Source organism: Grampus griseus (assembly GCF_964374135.1).
Source record: "Grampus griseus genome assembly, chromosome: 7".
Classification (NCBI taxonomy): Eukaryota; Metazoa; Chordata; class Mammalia; order Artiodactyla; family Delphinidae; genus Grampus; species Grampus griseus.
The window spans coordinates 103,476,630-103,495,914 of NC_139001.1; the positions used below are offsets into that span (position 1 = coordinate 103,476,630).

General features: G+C 42.9%; 1 protein-coding gene across 2 annotated transcripts in view; it reads right to left on the reverse strand.

Moving 5' to 3' along the window:
- The window catches only part of LOC309824917 (UPF0538 protein C2orf76 homolog), an 86,281-nt gene extending 67,022 nt beyond the window's left edge, over positions 1–19,259 (reverse strand). Inside the window, exon 1 of one of the 2 annotated variants that reach the window (XM_082658224.1) lies at positions 19,234–19,259. The gene's annotated coding sequence lies outside the window, so the exon portion shown is untranslated. The other variant, XM_082658225.1, reaches the window with a different exon arrangement.
- Positions 19,260–19,285: the final 26 nt, after the last annotated feature.

The window sequence follows — 19,285 nt, forward strand, 5'->3', positions numbered from 1 at the left end:
TTTTTGTCCGAGAATGGAAGACAATCCAAAATGTCCTTAAGAGTTAGAAGCTTTAAGTGTAGAAAAGCACTCAGCACTCGGGCAGTTAGCATGGAGACGATTTTACAACCACCAGGCAAAAGAGTGCACTGGCTGACTTTCCTTTCCACAACAGGCAGGAGAAGGTTGTACGCGACTTGAAAATTAACAGACTCCTAAGGTGAAACCTTTTGAAAAACTACAATATTTTGTAAAGTTATATCTACTCCCTAAATTTAAGTACTGTAAAATCAAAATTGTCATATATGAAGTTTCCTTTAAACCTTGTCTTACCCATATGAAAAAGGTACAACTTTCAAAAAACTAACAAAATATATATGTGTATTACTCACACTAAATGCTTAATTTTCCTCTAGATTTAGGAACTAATATTACAGGGCAAAGAGTCTATTTGCCTTCCTTTTGAAACAAATCAATAAAAAGAAGAAATACAGTTTATTGTTCTTTTACATGAGGAAACTAAACTGGCATAGATGATCAGGTATAAAAGTAGGAAAAAGAAGAGTTCTGCTAAGATTCATCATTACTCAATATGTAAATGATTCTGACAATGATGTTGGAGTAAATAAACATATGTACTACTAAATATCATCCAAATATGTCATTTTACCCCTTAAAAAGTTGTTTAAGGGAGAGGGAAAAAGCCTCCAGAGAGGGAGAGGAAAAAACCCTACATTCTCTTTATTACTCTTCTTAAAAATACTGACCACCTAGCACACTGCTAAGTAGGTGAATGAGAAATGTTCACCTTTTAAAGAGAGATACAACCTTGGCAAATCAGTAACTAAAGTTCATAAGAATGACAAATTATAATCAAGTCACATTTAAGACTATGCCTAAAATGTTAATTCCATTTATCTATTCTGGCCTACTTCAAAAGCATAATTTTTTTTAAACTTTTAAACGGAAAACAAAATTTTATTCTAAAAATAGATCTTGGTAACAATGAAATACCAAAAGCTTGTCATTATAATAAAAAGAAAAAAGTTAACAGAAATTTGCTTTAAAAATTTTCAAAAGCATAATTTTTGAGAAATGAAACTACACATGTATAGAGTAGGACCACGTGAGGATCAAATAAACATTTGAAAACCTCTTGGTCTTTTTCTTCCAAATGTTTAGTTGTATAATTCATATCAAAACCCTACTACAGGGACTTCCCTCATGATGCAGTGGTTAAGAATCTGCCTGCCAAGGCAGGGGACATGGGTTCAAGCCCTGGTCCAGGAGGATCCCACATGCCGCGGAGCAACAAAGCCCGTGCACCACAACTACTGAGCCCGCGCTCTAGAGCCCGCGAACCACAACTACTGAGCCCACACGCCACAACTACAGAAGCCCGCGTGCCTAGAGCCCATGCTCTGTAACAAAAGAAGCCACCGCAATGAGAAGCCCGTGCACTGCAATGAAGAGTAGCCCCTGCTCGCCGCAACTAGAGAAAGCCTGTGTGCAGCAACGAAGACCCAACGCAGCCAAATAAATATATTTTTTTAATTATAAAAAAACCCTATTATATTAGAAAACTCAATTTATTCATCTTTCACTGACGTGAAACTTTTGAGAAAGAGATTTTCAATGTACTAACTTACGAAAGATGTAAAGTCTTTGACCTCAGCCATTTTTAAGATAGTTTAAAAAAATAAAGTCTCACACCTTAGGTGCTTAAGATAACACAGGAGGTGCAAAACAAATATTAGTCAAATCAGACGACCACACAAATACTTCTCCATGCTATAACTGCTTTACTGCAAGATGACATTAGCAGCTGGCCTTTCCTGAGGAAGAGTCAGTCAATCAATTCTAGTAAATAAACCCTTGCTGTTCACCCTGAGTACACCACCCACTGACAAATCAACACCTACAATTCCACAGACCTGCCTCTGTGACCTTCAATTTGGGGAGAATACACAAAATCATAATCTGTTTTCTCTGCTCACAGCAGGTAAGACTCTCAGAGAACTAACTATTCTGGGCAGTTGAGTTTTCCAAAGGGTTTGAGACTTAACCATTTGGAAAGAATATTTCACGCACTTTCCTTCTTGTTTTAAACAAGGTACACTGAACGTAAATTCGATTTTTCTTGATACACAATCATCAGTGAGAATGTTAATCCTTGTACAGTGTGTGCGGGAGATGATTCTCCATGGCGCTCTCACGCTTCTGCACATCTTGCGAGCAGAGGCGCTGGCTGCTCTAGCTCTCAGATATCTTTTCAAGGATGTGTGTATAGCAAACAACCCAGGAAGACAGAGATATTCTCTCCCTCCAGAATAGGGGGCAGGTTGGTTTGTTGTCCACTATAATAAAAATAACGTCTCTCTCTGGGCTAAGTTTGGGCAGGTTCACTTGCAGTTTTTTTTTTTTTTTAAAGTGTTGCTACATTATCTTTCCAACAGTACATTTATTTATTTACGGACTGCACCATGTGGCATGCGGGATCTTAGTTCCCCGAGCAGGGATCGAACCCGTGCCCCCTGCAATGGAAGCACGGAGTCTTAACCACTGGGCCACCAGGGGAGTCCCTGCTTGCAGTTCTTTATAAAATATTTGGATTAGCTAAACTCAGGGTTCTACAGCTGTGGACTCACGGGGCAAGAGGAAATGACACAAACAGGGAGCTCATGCTATTGGCTGTGCTGTAATGCAGTCCCTTGTCTCAGACCCAGGAGTTCCATGTAAACTGTGACAGGCTGATCTGTCAGCTTCTGAGTAGGATAAAATCCCAAGACTCTTCACAGTTCTTGACAGTGTGTGACAAGGATGGGATGCTGGCAGAAACATGGCTTTCTGGAACAGAAAAGACAAAGGTCCCACGGGTTTAGGGCGTATAAGAAGATTCCCTGGGATCCAGAAGCAAATGTTCTTGTCCAAGTGGTGGGTGTGGGGTTGTAAGGGCTAATTAACCTTTAGAGGATGAGCAGCAAAAGGGAGGATTGAAACAAACTGCCCAACGGCCCTTTGGTTGTTGATCACTCTCCTTGGGGTGGGAGGGGAAGGGATGCAACCATGGCAATGAGGCGCAAGCCCTGTGGCCCCAGATGAGAGGCAATGAGCCTGTAGCTGTTAAGTAGAGTCCCCAGAGCTGAAACAAATTATGTCATCAATGGGGGTCTAGAGCTTTTGGGTAACTGAAAAATTCATTAAGTTGAGCCATGAATAGCCACCGGGTCATATGAAACTAAACATATGTGTGCCTTGCTAACTGGCACAGAGCTCCTCTCCCCCTCTGTAACCCTGATCCCTCCTCTTGCCCCCTACCCTGACATCTGCTTTAAAGAAGAGCATTAGGGGTAGCCTGAGGTCCCCAAGAGAGACTGAAAGCCTTATGCACCCAAGCATACTGAGGAACTTCAGGGAAAGGAGGGACTCAAATGTTTATGGCTCTGTGGATACAGGCACCCACGTCTGTCCTACCTGGCCCTGTGCAGGAGGAGGTACTCAGATTCAGCTAGTGGGATATGGACACGATTCACAGCAGGGAAAGGAAACTAACATGAGGGAGTAGATGGGATGCTTCAGGCCAATTCAAAGTACTGTTGTTGTTTCTACATCTGATTGTACAAATGATGCATATATATATATATCCTTATACTTCCCTGTCTACAGTGCCAAAGGAGATTCTCGCCCATCAGGAAGAGCTATAGGTAGAGAAATGCTAGTGGGAGAAGCTCCCCTGCCGTTTGTCATCAGTGCGTGGGTTGGGACGTCATACAATTGCCCTATCCACTGATGTTCAAGGTTTTCAACATATAAAAAATGTCCTGTTGGTTGGCAAGTCAGAGACCTCAGTCTCAATGGTCCTGTGCTGTTATCACACCTCCACCAGCTAAATCCAGGGCTCTACTCAACAAGTAAAGTTTCTTGGGATTATGTGGATGGATTCATAATGCCCAATCCCTTTGGCCATCAAGGAACAACAGCTGTCTCCTCAGCCTCCTACCACCAAGAAAGAACCCTAGCACCTCGTTGGTCTCTTTGGGTACTGGAGACCGTGTGTGCCTGGGATGGCTCTGTGATGTGTCAGTGTGGCCAGGCGGAGCTACGGTCCCCAGAATGCCCTTTCTGGTATGCTTCTGGTTACTCTGAGCCACAAGGGATATTTCCTCCTGAATGTTAGAGGAAGAAGCATATTTTGTATGTACTTTGTAGCATACACATTTTGTAGATGTAATTAAAGTCCATAATCAGCTTACCTTAAATTAATCAAAAGAGAGATTCTCCTGGGCGGGCCTGACTTAATCTGTTAGAAGCGCTTTAGGAGGACTTAGGCATCCCTGAGCTCAGACTCTAAATCACAGTGGGGTCTGCACTTGCTCTCCCTTCCCCGGGGTCCTCCCTCCTGAGTGCTGCTTGAGACCATGAGCCTCAGCTGGTGTCTGTAGGGTCCGGCCTGCTCCTCGTGGGCCCTTCCTGACTACCGGCCTCTGAACGTCTAACCTACTTAGTCAGTCCCCACCATGGAGTAAGCCAGTTCCTCGTGTGACATGTGTGTGGTATGTGTGTGTGTGTTCTGTATTTTATCTTCTACTGGTTCTGCTGCTTCTCCAGTTGAACCCTGATTGATAAAGTCCTCACTTGGACACTCTACTTGGTCTTTTAACCTACAAGGCCGTATCCTGAGTGGAGCCCAAACCAATCAGCTGCATTGAAAGTGGTCTAGCAAGCTGCGGTACATCTCTACCTTTGGGCCCTACAACCCGACAACCCCTTTGAGGTACCAGTCACTGTGGCTGATGATTTTGCGAACTGGAGCCTCTAGCAAAGGGAAGTCAGCCTCCACCCAGAGGCCCCTTTGGGTCTTGGGCTCCTCACCCCCCTGACACAGCTTGTGATTCTTCAGCCTAATATTCCCATTCGGGAGTGAGTCAACTCCAGCTCAATGACTAATAAGATGGGCAGAACCAAACAGGTTCCCTTATCAAATGGAAATGATATGTTTAACAACTTAGCAAGTTGAGCCCTATGTGCATATCAGTCTGATTTGGAAAAGTGGCAGCTTTCCCTTTGGGGAAAACTTTCTTCTTCACTCCACCACTTGAAGCAAAGTTACTGACTCAACAGGACCCTCTGTTCACAGCAAGGTTCCCCTCACTGCCTGGACCTAGTTCACAGATGGTTTGGCTAAGCTGAAACCCAGCAGTGTCCACTGGCCTACTGTGAATGTTCAGCCGAGCTCCAGCTGTGAAAAACCAAAACCAGACATGTTCACTCTGCTCAGTGGCAGAACTGAAGGCTGTTCCCATAGCTCTGGCTAATATTCCCATAGGTGAATCTTAGGTTTTACTTACTCTTGAGCTGTTGCGAAAGGCCCAGCTATTTGATCTACCTCTTAGAAAACCACAGAGTGGCAGATCAAAGACACTTCTCTAAAGGGCTGTGGATCGTGGAAACAATCCTCAGAAGAGTAGAAGAAAATTTCTTTCTTCCCAACACAGCAGACCTCCCAAACCTCCCTAACACCCACAGCTACTTGGGACTGTTAAGCACTGAAACCGCCGCCTAAGAAATCAACTAAAAAAGAATTCTCACTCTACCTCCCTCATCTCCTCCTGGAACACACCCTAGAATGGCAGTTGGTTCACTGAACACAGCTATCCCCAGAAAGGGATCATCCTCTCTCTGCTGTTTCCTGGGAAATGATCAGGACAAAGAGGAAGAGAGCAGAGGGGCAGTTATAGAGACCAGTGTGAAATCCTGGGATTCCACCCAGACCGTTCCTGTGCATAATGCTTCTTTCTTTCCCCTTCAGGTACCCCCAGCCAGCCTGACTGGTACATCTTCCATGTGGCAAGGTGGCCAAAAGGGGGCTTAGGGGATTTGAACATAACTCTGGTTCAGCTTCCTGGATTCTCTTGTTGGACTAACAATGACGTAGATCACATCCGTGGAGTACGCTTCAGGCCAGAGTGGGGGACCTAATGGGTCCCCGTAAGTTTTATAAAAACTCCCTTCAGGGAATAGGAGTTGATTAGAAAAAAGGTGAAGTTATAGCTTCTGGAATGGGACACACACATTTTTGTGGAGGTGGAGGGAGGGAAGTAACCTCACCACCTGGGGAGAGAACAACTTGTGCCCCAGGAGATGGGGGTGGAAAGGATCATTCGTTAACTATCTTTTATCTTTCAGAATTGCCCCAGAGCAGTTCTCATGAAGCAGAATACCCTGACAAGGTTCCCCCAAACTGGTATAAGCACCTTAAATTTAACTGACTCCTGAATTTGCCACCCCTGACAGATGGCCCTGACCACAACGATAACCATCACCAACAAGTGTATCAGAACATCTGTCCCAGCTCCTGTACCTCTCCTACAAAACACCTATCAAGGGCTTCCCTGGTGGCGCAGTGGTTGAGAGTCCGCCTGCCGATGCAGAGGATGCGGGTTCGTGCCCCGGTCCAGGAAGATCCCACATGCCGTGGAGCAGCTGGGCCCGTGAGCCATGGCTGCTGAGCCTGCGCGTCCGGAGCCTGTGCTCCGCAACGGGAGAGGCCACAGCAGTGAGAGGCCCGCGTAACACCCCTCAGTTAAAATGGCGCAAGGTTAGATCCACTGAGCATGTCTCTGTCCTTATCTTCATATCACTTTGACGTCAGTGAAGGAAGATCACACTCAACTTCTCAGAAGCACTCAACACGGCTGAAGAACTTGCTCATCCTTCTCTGCCTCTGTGACACCACTTTCTCCAGCTGTCTCTTACTGCACTGCTCCTTTTCTATATCTCTTCCAGGCTCCTCTCCTCTTTAAGAACTTGAAATGTTAGTGCTCCTCTGACAACTCTCTCAAACACATTTCCAGCCCTGAGGTCGAAACTGGGTTGGCTACTTAACTTCTCTACTTAGATATCACCAGGCATTTAACATTTAACATACCCCAAGCTGAAATTGGCAGTTTAAATCTCACACTTACCCCCAACCCTGATTTCCCCATCTCAGTCGATTATACAATCATTCACTGAGTTACTCAAGCCATCAGCAAAGGATTCCTCCTTTCCCAACTCTCTAGCTAACCCATCAGCAAACCTTCTCAGCTCTTTCCCCAAAACATACCTTGAATTTCCCCATTTCTCTCCATCTCCCTTACTGCTACACTAGTCCAAGCCTCCACTGTCTTTGTCTCTATTGGAAAAACAGAAAAGCTTCCCAATTGGTCTTTCCACCACCAGTGTGGTCCCCTCAATCCATGTGGCATATAGCAGCGGGAGTGATCTTCTAAATATGTAAATCTGAGTATGTCTCCCCTGCTTAAAATTCTTCAAAGGCTCCCCAGAACCCCTAAAGTAAAGAAGTGAACTCATCATCATGGCCAGCAAGTCCCTGCATGATTTGGCCCCAGACCCCATCTCCCCCGGGCCACCACACAACAGTGACACTGGCCCCTCTTTCACTTCTTCCAACACATTGAGCTATTTCTGGTCTTTACACAGGTTGTTCCCTAACTTGAAACATGCTTGCTTTACTGGATCTTCCCTGTCCTTCTGTTCTCAATGTAAATGCCACCTCATCAGAAGGACCTTTCCTGACTGACTCAACCCCACTTAGTCCTCCTTTGCTCTCAGTTTTCCCCCCACTGTGACACAATAATGCATGAGGCAAAAAGGGCTGTGTTTTTAGTACCAATTTGCTTATTTCTGATTTTTAGATGAATGCTGTTGCGGGTTGTACTGTGTCCCCCCTAAAAAAACATGTTGAAGTCCTAACTCCCACCCAGGACCTCAGAATGTGACCTTATTTGTAAATACAGCTGTTGAAGACGTGACTCATTAAGGTGAGATCATACTGGAGTAGGCTGGGCCTCATATCCAATATGACCAGTGTCCTTATAAAAGAAGAGGGCCTTGTGAAGACAGAAACACAGGAAAACACCATGCGAAGATGGTGGACTGAAGTGATGCACCTACAAGCCAAGGAATGCCTGGGGCTACCAGAAGCTAAGAGAGAGGCATGGAACAGATTCCCCCTCACAGCCCTCAGAAGGAATCAACCCTGCTCACTGATTTTGGACTTCTAGCCTCCAGAACTGTGGGACAATAAATATCTGTTGTCTTAAGCCACCCACTTTGTGATACTTTGTTATAGCAACCCCAAGAGACTAATACAAATGCCAAGGTGCAAAGGCATATATAGAAGGGAAAGGTGTTCTTACAGAGGGAGGTGGTGGGTAAAGGGGCAAAAGTGACTGTTTTAATATTATGTTTGCTTAAACTAAAACTTTCATTTTCAAAAGTAACCTCATTATTAAAACATGAACTAGAGTTACAGTGAAGCCTCACTACCACTGCATTATTGTGATTTGCAGGAAAAATATATATTTGGTCTTCATCCACAGTTCCTGGCTCACAGCTCCCAAAACTCTTGGAATTTCCTGAACGATGGGATGATATTTGGTCTCTTGTCCTCAGTTCCTGAAAACACTTCAGGGAAGGTGACTTTTGGGATCCCACCCAAAGGCGGGGGCTGGTTGTCAGGAGAACCAACTTTCAGTCCCACTCCCTGCCGGAAGTTGAGTCAATCACCACTGGCCAGTGATTTAGTCAATCATGACTACGTAACAAAGCCTCCATAAAAAACCCCAAAGGACAGCTTTTTGGACCTTTTCAGAGAGCTTCCACGTTGGGAAACCAGAACACTTCCACATGCCCCCATGCTTGGCCCCATCCACCATGAGGACAGAAGCCCCTTTGCTCAGGACCTTGACCTTCGTATCTCATCTGGCTGTTGATTTATATCCTTTTATAATAAATCAGTAATCTAGTGAGTAAACAGGTTTCCCTGAGTTCTGGGAGCCCTTCTAACAAACTAAGTGAACCCCAAGAGGGAGTCGTGGGAACCTCTGATTTACGGCCAGTTAATCAGAAGTATAGGTTACAACCTGGACTTGCAATTGGCATCCTGAATTGGAGGAATCATCAGAACCTCCAATCTGTAGCTGGTCAAAAGCACAGGTAACAACTTGTGACTGGTCTCTGAAGTGGAGGGAGGTCTTGTGGGACTGAGCCCTTTGTCTATGGAATCCGATTCTATCTCTGGGCAGACAGTGTCAGAAATGAGTTGAACTTTTGTATACCTGCTAGCATCCAAGAATTGATTGTTGATGTGGGGAAGTCTCCACACACACACATTGGAACTGGGTCCAGGAACCCAACTCAAACAGGCCAAAAAAAAAAAAAAAAAAAAAAACTGTCTGTTATTACACTAATCCATATTAAATCGTACTGCAAACAGTTCCTGAAAAATTATAATGGAGTCAATGAAGAAAAGCCACAGACTCCTCAGTCTCAACTCTACGACCTTATAATGAGGATAGGAGCAAGTTCTTTAACCTCTAATTTTGTTATGAATTTGCTTCAAGTTTTCTGCTTTAATAAACAGCATTAATGATGATAATAATAGCTACTCAGCATGTGTCAAACATTGTGTTAAATGCTTTAGAAACATCATTAATAATCCTCAATTACCTATCAGCAAAGCAGGTCCAAGTGTCCCCATTTTACAGATGAGGAAACAAAGGATGTGTGAGTCAAGAACAATGATGCTAACTCAGTAGCAGAGCCAAGACCAGGACATAACGTCTTGTGACTTCCATCAAGAGCTACCTATTATATCACACAAATAATGTATTTGGCAGACTCTAATACAGAACAACCAGTTTCACTGGAGCAACGTTCCCATTACTTTTACACTTAATCAGAAAGTACTGTTAAGATAAATTCAAAACTTACTTTTTGTATCACTCATCCCAGGAAGGATGCTTTTTAAAATAAACTGTTTCTAAGGTAATATTTTAAAATGTACATTATACAAGCACTAGCTAAAGCTGAATTTGGCCTTACTGAAACTCACTTTTAATGGCAAACCAATAAGTATCTGACCAGTTGGCTTTGTTTTTTTTTTTATTTAAGTATAGTTGCTACACAATATTATATAAGTTACCACTGTACATTTTTTAAAGGTTCTACTCCATTTATAGTTATTATAAAATATTGGCTATATTCCCCTACCACTTGGCTTCTTCAGAAGAAAAATATCCTGCTATTGAATTTGGTAAGTTTCAAGCTTAACCACATGTAACAGCTTTCACATAGCCAAAACAGAACTAATGCTCTCCTGAAAAGAATGGAGAACAATGAGTCTGTATTCAACTTTAATAGCCAGAACTTAAGTTACAAATTCAGAATCTAGTGTAATTCACAGAGAAAATAATACTAATGATTTTTAAGCGGTACTGTTCTCTGCTTCTGGGAAGATGGAGTAGATGTACTTTTCCCTATGCTTCCTGCTAAAGTACAACTAAAAATCCTGGACATTATCTATAAAACAAACATAAGAGGATCAAAAAAGTGGAGGGAGGGTGGCAGACTGGCCAGGGACCTGTAGACCTGAGGAACAACATGGTGGAGTGGTCCCTGGGTTTTCATATGTCTCAGACACAGAGCTGAAGAAGTCAGCAACCCAGAAACACGAACAGGTGCAGGGGAAAAAAAAAAAAAAAGGCTTGAACAAAGCCTTCTCTCTCTAGCCAAAGGACCAGGAAAGGGACAGCCTAGCCAAGACAGAAAACTTTTAGACAAATGAGCCCTCAAATCCAGCCAAAAATCACATAAAAAACTGCAGCCCCACTGCCATGAGCAAAGGCAGAGCTAGAGCCTAGACGTCTACCCTTCCCAGGCTTTAATGAGGAGCCCCAGCCCCTGCCAGGGTCACATCAGAGAAGGCTGACTGGGAGCTGGACAATAATGAGCTTGACTCCCTGCATCTCAGAGTCAGTGGAGACCACCTGCAGAGCTCAGACTTCCACCTCCACAGTAATAAAAGGCCTTCCCCTTCCACACTGGGGCGCTGTGGAGAGTTTAGCTAAGCTACTCCACAGTACTGCTACCTCGGCATCCATTTTGCTGGCTGTGTGGCCCGTAGGGACCTTAAACTGAAACTTGACCCCTCATGCAAGCATGTGCCCTAGATAGCAGCCCTCAGAGTCACAAGCAAATACGAGCTCCTGATATGACTTCTCCAACAGCCCCTGTGATCACCAGTTTCCCCTGCCTCCCAGGGCCTGCCCCTTACACACCCCTTAGATAAAACCCCCATGGAGCTTACTAGAACCCTGTACTTCCCATCTGAATTGACCAATCTGGCCTTAGCCTGGGAACCCCAAAGCATTCCACCCATAGACCCTAATAAAGCCATGTGCTCCAGGCCCTGTTGCTCGCTCTCTCTCTCTGCACCCAGTCTTGACCTCGTCATCTGGCCCCTCGAGGAGTGCCATGTACTCCCTCCAGGACCTGTGAGTCATAAACTTCTCTATTTCAATTTCTCTATGGTCCTCTGCTGGCCACAGCTCACCATCCAGCAATCTGTGCTCCACTTAACAAATGTTAATTTAACAAAGCAGGTAGTGTCAGAGGGGGCCCGGTGGAGAGTCAGGAAGCTCTCACCTCAAGAACCTAGAAAAAGAAAAGCAAAACAACCCAAAGTAGGCAGAAGGAAAGAAATAATAAAGAACAGAAATCAATAAAGTTGAAAATAGAAAAATGGTAAAGAGAAAGTCAATGAAAAAAGAGCTAGTTCTTTAGAAAGATCAAAAAAATTGACAAATCCTGTGCAAGACTGGCAAAAAAAGAGAGAAGATGTAAATGACCAATATCAGAAACAAAACAGAGAATATCATCAAAGGGTCTGCATACACCACGAGGGTAATAAGGGAATACTACGAACAAACCTACATATGCGCATTTCACAACTTAGATAAAATGGGTCAATTCCCTGAAAAACACAAACTACTACTGCTAATCCAATATGAAATAGATAACCTGAATGGGAACTATGAAGGAAACTGAATTCAGAATTTTGAAACTCCCACAAGAAAAATCACCAGGCCCAGTAGGTTTCACTGGAGAATTCTACAAAACACTTAAAGAATTAACATCAATTCTACACAATCACTTCTAGAAAACAGAAGAGGAGGGAACATTTCCTAATTCATTTTATGAAGCTAATAGTTACAGGATAACACACCAGACAAAGACATTATAAAAAAGAAAACCACAGACCAATATCCCTTATGAATACAGACATAAACATCCTTAAAATATTAGCAAATAGAATTCAACAATATACACAAAGAATTATACACCACGACCAAGTGGGGTTTCTTCCAGGGAAGCAAGTCTAGTTCAATATTCAAAAAGCAAGCAATGTAATCTACCACATTAACAAACTAAAGAAAAAAAAAAATCACAAAATCATACCAATTGATGCAGAAAAAGTATCTGACAAATTTCAACATTCATTCATAATGAGAATTCTCAGAAAGAGAGGGGAACTTCCTCAACTTGATAAAGGGCACCTACAAAATAACCTACAGCTAACATTACACTTAATGGTAAAAGACTGAATGCCCTCCCCCGAAGATCAGGAACAAGGCAAGGATATCCACTCTCATCACTCATTCAACATAGGGCTGGAAGTTCTAGTCAGTGCAATAAGGCAAGAAAAGGAAATAAAAGGCACATATGTCAGAAATTAAACTGTCCCTATCTGCAAATGAATCTACACAGAAAATGCCAAGGAACAGGAATCTAACAAACACACACACACACACAAAAAAAACACTTCTAGAATAAGTGAATTCAGCAAAGTCACAGGATACAAGATAAACAACTGTACAAATAAACAATCGTATTTCTATATACTAGTAATGAACACATGGACACAATTAAAAGTATAATACCATTTGCAATCACTCAAAAACAATTAAATGTTCAGGTATAAATCTACCAAAACATGCACAGGACTTACACTGAAAACTACAAACTGCTGATGAAAGAAACAAAGATCAAAATAAATGGAGAAACATGCTGTGTTCATAGACATGGTAAAAATATCAATTCTCTCCAAATTGATATGCAAGTTTAACACAATTTCTGTTCAAAATCACAGCAAGATTTTTTCTTTTGTAGACACGGACAAGATTATTCTAAAATTCATATGGATTGGGAAAATAACTAGAATAGCTAAAACAATTTTGAAAAAGAATAAAGTAGGAAGAATTGCTTTACCCAATGTCAAGACTTATTATACAGCTACAATAATCAGAACTGTGTGGTACTGGTGGAGGAACAGATACATAGATCAACAGAAGACAGAACCCAGAAAAGACCACATAAATATGCCCAATAGATTACTGACAAATGTGCAAAATCAGTTCAATAGAGGAAAGATATCTTTTCAACAAATGGTGCTGCAGCAATTAGACATCCAAGGGGGCAGGGGAGGGGGGGGAGAACCTCAACCTAAATCTTACACCTTATACAAAAATTAACTAAACCTCATTATGTTAATTTTAAAATGCAAAACTATAAAACTTTTACAAAAAATAGGAGAAAATCTTCAGGATCTAGGGCTAGGCAAAGATTTATTAGACTTGACACCAAAAGTGTAATCCACAAAAGAAAATATTGGAAGAACTGGATTTCAACTTATGCTCTGTGAAAGACTGTTAAGAGGATGAAAAAACAAAATAAAAACTGGAAGAAAACATTTGCAAACCACATATCCAACAAAGGAACAGTATCTGGACTATATTAAGAACTCCCAAAATTCAACATTAAAAAAAATCCAATTTAAACACGTGCAAAAGACACAGAGAAATTTCACAGAAGAGATATACAGATTGCACAAATAAACACATGAAAATATGTTCAACATCGTTAGTCATTAGGGAATGCAAATCTAAACCATAATGAGATACCACTACACACCTATCAGAATGCCTAAAATAAAAAAGTGATAACACCAAATGCTGGCAAAGATATGGAGAAACTGGATCTCTCATTCACTGCTGGTAGGAATGTATAAGGTAGGAATGTACAAGGGTGTAGCCACAACAGCGGTTTCTTACAAAACCAAACATGGAATGGCCATATGGCCCAGATTTGCACTCCTGGGCATTTATCCCAGAAAAATGAAAACATGTTCACAGAAAACCCTGTACATGAGTACAGATTCTGTACTAGCAGCAGCTTTGTCCTTCAACAGGTGAATGGTTAAACAAACTGGTTCATCCATATGATGGAATACACTCAGCAATAAGAAAGAACTATTGGTACACACAACAATCTGGATGAACCACCGGAGAGTTGTGCTGAGTAAAAAAGCCAATCCCAAAAGATTACAAACTACGTGATTTCACTTATAGAGCATTCTTGAAATGACAAATTATAGCAATAGAGAGAACACATTCCTGGCTGCCAGGAGCAGGGGAGGGGGAGGGGCAGGAGGGAAGCAGCTGTGGCTATCACAGGGCAACATAAGGATGATGATGGAAATGTTCTGTATCCTCAACATATCAATGTCAATGTACTGTTTGTGGCATGTACTATAGTTGTACAAGCCATTACCACTGGGATAAATGGGTAAAGCGTACAAAGGATCTCTGTGTTATTTAACAATAAGAGCACATAGGGACTTCCCTGGCGGTCCAGTGCTTCCACTGAAGAGGGCACAGGTTCAATCCCTGGTCGGGGAACTAAGATCCCTCATGCTGGGGGAGCTGGGGAGCACATAAATCTACAATTATCTCAAAATAAAAATAAGGTTTTTTTTTTAATGGCATTATCTCAAAACAAAGTTTTTTAAAATGGCATTATCTCCAAAAGCATTATCAGCCAAATCATTTGTCATCAGATTTTAATATTTCTAATTTTTTTTGTTGACAGGCAATAAAAGAGCTCACTAGAAAAATCATCTCTAACAACCTAGTTCCAAAGCATTTACCAAGTGCTTGTCATGTGCAACTAGGAGCTAGGTTAATAGGCAAAGATGAGGAAGACAATGTAGATTTAGAAGAGAGTTTATACTTCTAATGAAGCTGAACAAGAACTACAGTACTGAGCACAAGATAACTTCATAAAACACTTCATTATTCCTGCCCATAGTCATAAGTATTTCTAAACAGAATACTTGACCACTGCATGACCAACTTACATATAAGTAACTCTAAAGTCTTCCCTTCCTTCCTTCCTTACTCCCGGCCAGTGTAGGACACTTTCCGCCAGGAACCCTGACCCCCATCCAAGCCCTGGTCTCCATGTCTCAACTAAGCCCAAACCAACCCCGACCCCGAGCCATGCTGGCTGGGCAAAATCAAGAGAGGGGAAAGGTGAGAACCACACACACACTCCTTCTCCTCTCACCCAACTTGCTGCAATTTCTCTGAATACGAACACCCAAAGGAAGAAAAGAATGGCAAAGGGGAAGGGCTGGTTGAGACCTCCAGCTGCCAGGCCTCCCCTCACCAGTTACATCATCAGAAAAGGAAAAGACACATAAGAGGGGAAAAGGAATTAAAAAAAAAGAAGAAGAAAGAAAGGAAAGAAAAGCTATGGTACGTTTTTACGCCATCCCCTCAGCTGTCACCTCCCCACCCTTCACAAAACAAAGGCGCCCAACTCTGCCCAGCTCTCTCCATTCCTGTCCCAGAAGCATTTCGCAAGTGCCTCTGAACCCAAGTCCCCCTAAAACCGAGTTCCCTTACCAAGTTTATGATTAATATCTTTACCCCAAATTTTATTCCCTTTCTTGTCCCCTCAGACCCCAAACCTGTGCTAACTAAGCACTAATCAACCAGAGTCAGATGACTACAATTGCTGTTGTTGATAACATCTTTAGCGTACTAAAATTGCTATTATAGACATCATCATTAACGTACAAACTCAGCTTGGTTCTCCAGGGCAAGATGAGCTAACAGATCCCCAAGCCATGGACCACCTGGCCAGAGAATGGTAAACCAGAGACATCTTGACTCCCAAAACTAGAAACTACAATTAAGAAATGTCACAAAACAATGATTAATCCCAGCCTCTTTGTTCTTCCCCTTTTAAAAACCCCCCTAACTCAAAGATCAAGTTGGAGTGGCTAGAAGGCTTCTCCCACTCCCTTGCTTGGTGCCCTGCTGTACAGTAAACGCTGTGCATTCCTTCACCACAAGCCCATGTTAGTAGACTGGCTTTGCCGCCCATCGGGCGAGCAGACCCCAGCTGGGTTCAATAACACCTCCTTCCCTTTAAAACACACTGTTCTCCTCCCAGCTTTGGTGGAGGCATGCCTCAGGAGTCACATTCCAAGAAACTGGAAAACAAATACTAAATGAATATAATCCATCATTTGTGAATACTCTAACCCTTGCCTTCTACTGAAGCTTTACTGTAAAGCTTTTTATTGATTTTCACATTTTAATGGTTAGGTTACTCTTAGAAATTAGAGGTTTCGTTTATACCAAGAAATATTAAACTATTATCCACACCTACCCGGCAAGAACTGCTTTCACCTGTTAATATAACTTGCCCATCTGGCTTTCCACTGAGACCCAGCAAGTGAAGCCTGTGAGTAGTCAAAACTGGCAACCCAAGGATGTGAGGGCAAGCTGCAATAATGATAATGGCCTCTCCACTAACTAGAACAGTCAGTCAGGCTAACGAGCTGGCTCATCAGGTTCCCATCTTCCCTTAACATATCAGGTGTTCTGTTTCCAAGGCCGGGGGTGTAACACGGTCCTTGCACAAGAGTTCATCTACTTTAACCCACAGTTTCACATTCAGTTCTAATAAACTTAGTTTCTAAGTTCATGGCTAATCAGAAGGAGTATGTTTCATAGAGAAGAAAGCACTCTGTTCATTCACCCAAAATTTAAGTGCCTAACAAGTGCCAGGCACTTGGAGACGGAGCGTTGATTTATACACAGTGATCCCTGTCTTCCCTGGCTTACGTAGGCAAGGGGGCTCAGACAGTAGAAGAGTAAACTAAAATAAATATAAAGAAAATAATTACAAAAAATAATTACAAACTGTGATTGTTGCTAAAAGGATATAAACAGAGCCAACGAACTTGTCTTTTCACGGGATATGAAGAGCAATTTCCTTTCCAGTACTGTCAAAACATAGAATTAAAAAATTCATACAATTTATTAACCCCAAATACACTCTAAAATTTACTTTTAAAAATTAAATCCCAGCTGCTGACTTGTTACCCTCTATGCTAAAAGCTGAATGGCATTTCAAATCCCTAGACTAGAGATGGTAATGCAGGGCATAAGGCAGTATTTCCACAGATGGAGGTTACAAAAAATAGGTCACTGAGAAGTGAGGGAAGGAAGCAGTAAGACAAAAAGCATGCCTTCAGCTATTTCAAAACTTGGCCTAGGCTGGGCCCTCTAACAAGGAAAAACACTCTTCTCCTCCTTGTCAAGATCACATAGCACCCTGCTCCCTGGGATCCACAATCCCTACTAGTTCCATACTTTAGTTGCTTTAAGCAACTTTTGTAGACTAACCTGGGCACAAAACCACCATGTGCAAGGTTGGTTTTTAAGGAAAGTGGAGTATCTTCCAAAAAAAGGAACCAACAAATCAACCCCACTTAAACTGGAGACTGCCAAGTTAATTTAAAACACTAGCCGTGCTCTCTGCAATGTTTAGCTCCATTCAGAACTCAATCACACCAGCCAACCTTGGAGGAATATAAACAAAATTACATTATCAGAGGTACCTAACCTTTTCAGATGTGCCAAACACAATAACCTCGTGTTAAAACCTACTGACTGGAAGATATATTTGACTGCAAATCTGACCCACACAGGGAATAATCTGAATTTCCATCAAGAAGGCTGTAAGCACCAGATGATGGAGCAAAAGTGAATCCAAGCTCCATCTGAGCCTAGGAGTGAACACAGTTCTGAACTGTCATTTTGGAAGACATTCACATCTCTTACAATTCAAATGTAATTTCCCCAAAGTTAATTCCAAAATTTTTGTTAGTTTGGCTTTGCTTTCTCAAACAAGATTATTCATAGACTTGAAGACTAGATGTGTTCCCTGCTATTGCATCTCCACTTCTTCCCTTTTCACAAAGCCTGACCTCTATTAAGTTAGAAACTTATACCTGAAAGCTTCTACCTAGACTTTCTTTAGTCTAAACACCTCAGCTATAAATTAATGGCACGGGGGAGAGGGGGGCTGGGGGCGTGGATTTGTACTCCACTCATCTCGTTACAAATTAGGAATTGGAGAGGAATGGTCTCTCTTTTTTGAAAGATCTCCAGAGAATTATTTTCCATCAGTTCCCTCCTTGCACCCAGCTCCTTTGTAACCGCTGCCACAAAATTCTCCCTTTGGGTCTCTTAGGCATCACCCTCAAACTCTCCCATCCACCTGTGCTGTTCCGTTCTCCCATGGAGAACATCGGCCTCTGTAACAACCTTGCAAAGCTGCCCCCCTCAGTCTCCTCATTCTCTGCTCAGAAGCCTCTAACTTCCCATTTCACTCAGAATAAAAGTCAAAGTTCTGCATCATGTAGCCAGCCTGCCACCTCCTTAACTCTCCAGCCTCATCTCCTATCTTTCCCTCACTCCCTGCTCACACATTTACACTAACTTTCTGCCTGGAATGCTCCCTCCTCTCCTTGAGGGGCTCTCTCAAATGTTACCTTCCCTTAACCCTCCACCCGCCCCCCCCATGTAAAACTGCAAACTTCCAACTCCCTATCCCCCTAGCAAACTATTTAACTTATGTTATTCACTACTATCCCCAATGTAAGTTCCAGGAATGCAAGGATTTATCTGTTTTATTCACTGCTGTATTCCTAAGGTCTAGAACTGCGCAAGATACCCGACCATTCAGTACGCATTCATGAATGAAGGAGTCATTTACTTAACAGATATCTGCTGAGCACCTAGTCCGGGCCAAGTCTGTTAAGTCCAGACAAATAAAACACTGTCCCTGACTTTGACGCACCAGATGGATTACTGCACACAAACAAAACAGGACTGCAAACTACGGCCACCAGCAAGCCACAGAACGTGCCAAAAATTCAAAGGAAGAGGTCTCGGTTTTGCCCTTCGGGAACACAGTCCAGCTTCCCACCCTCGCGAGATTCTCCAGGGACCATCCCCAGAGGGCCTCTTCTGGTCCCCTGAGAGGGGTGGGGACCCTTGCCCTCCCCAAGCCCGAGAGGTTACTTGTCCAACGGTGCAACTTCCGGCCGGACACAAGATTTAATAAAACAAATTTTAAAACCTCCGCCCTTCAGCTTCCACCCCCTCTCCTCTGCCTCGCAGGTCACCCCCTTCAGTGGCCCGCGACCGAATCCTCACCCCCGCCTGACCGCCCTCACAATGGAAAGCGCCCTACTTCCGCAGTCCCCACCTGCTCCCGGCGTCCCCTGCGTCTCCTCCTTGGTGCGCACGCGCGAGCAAAC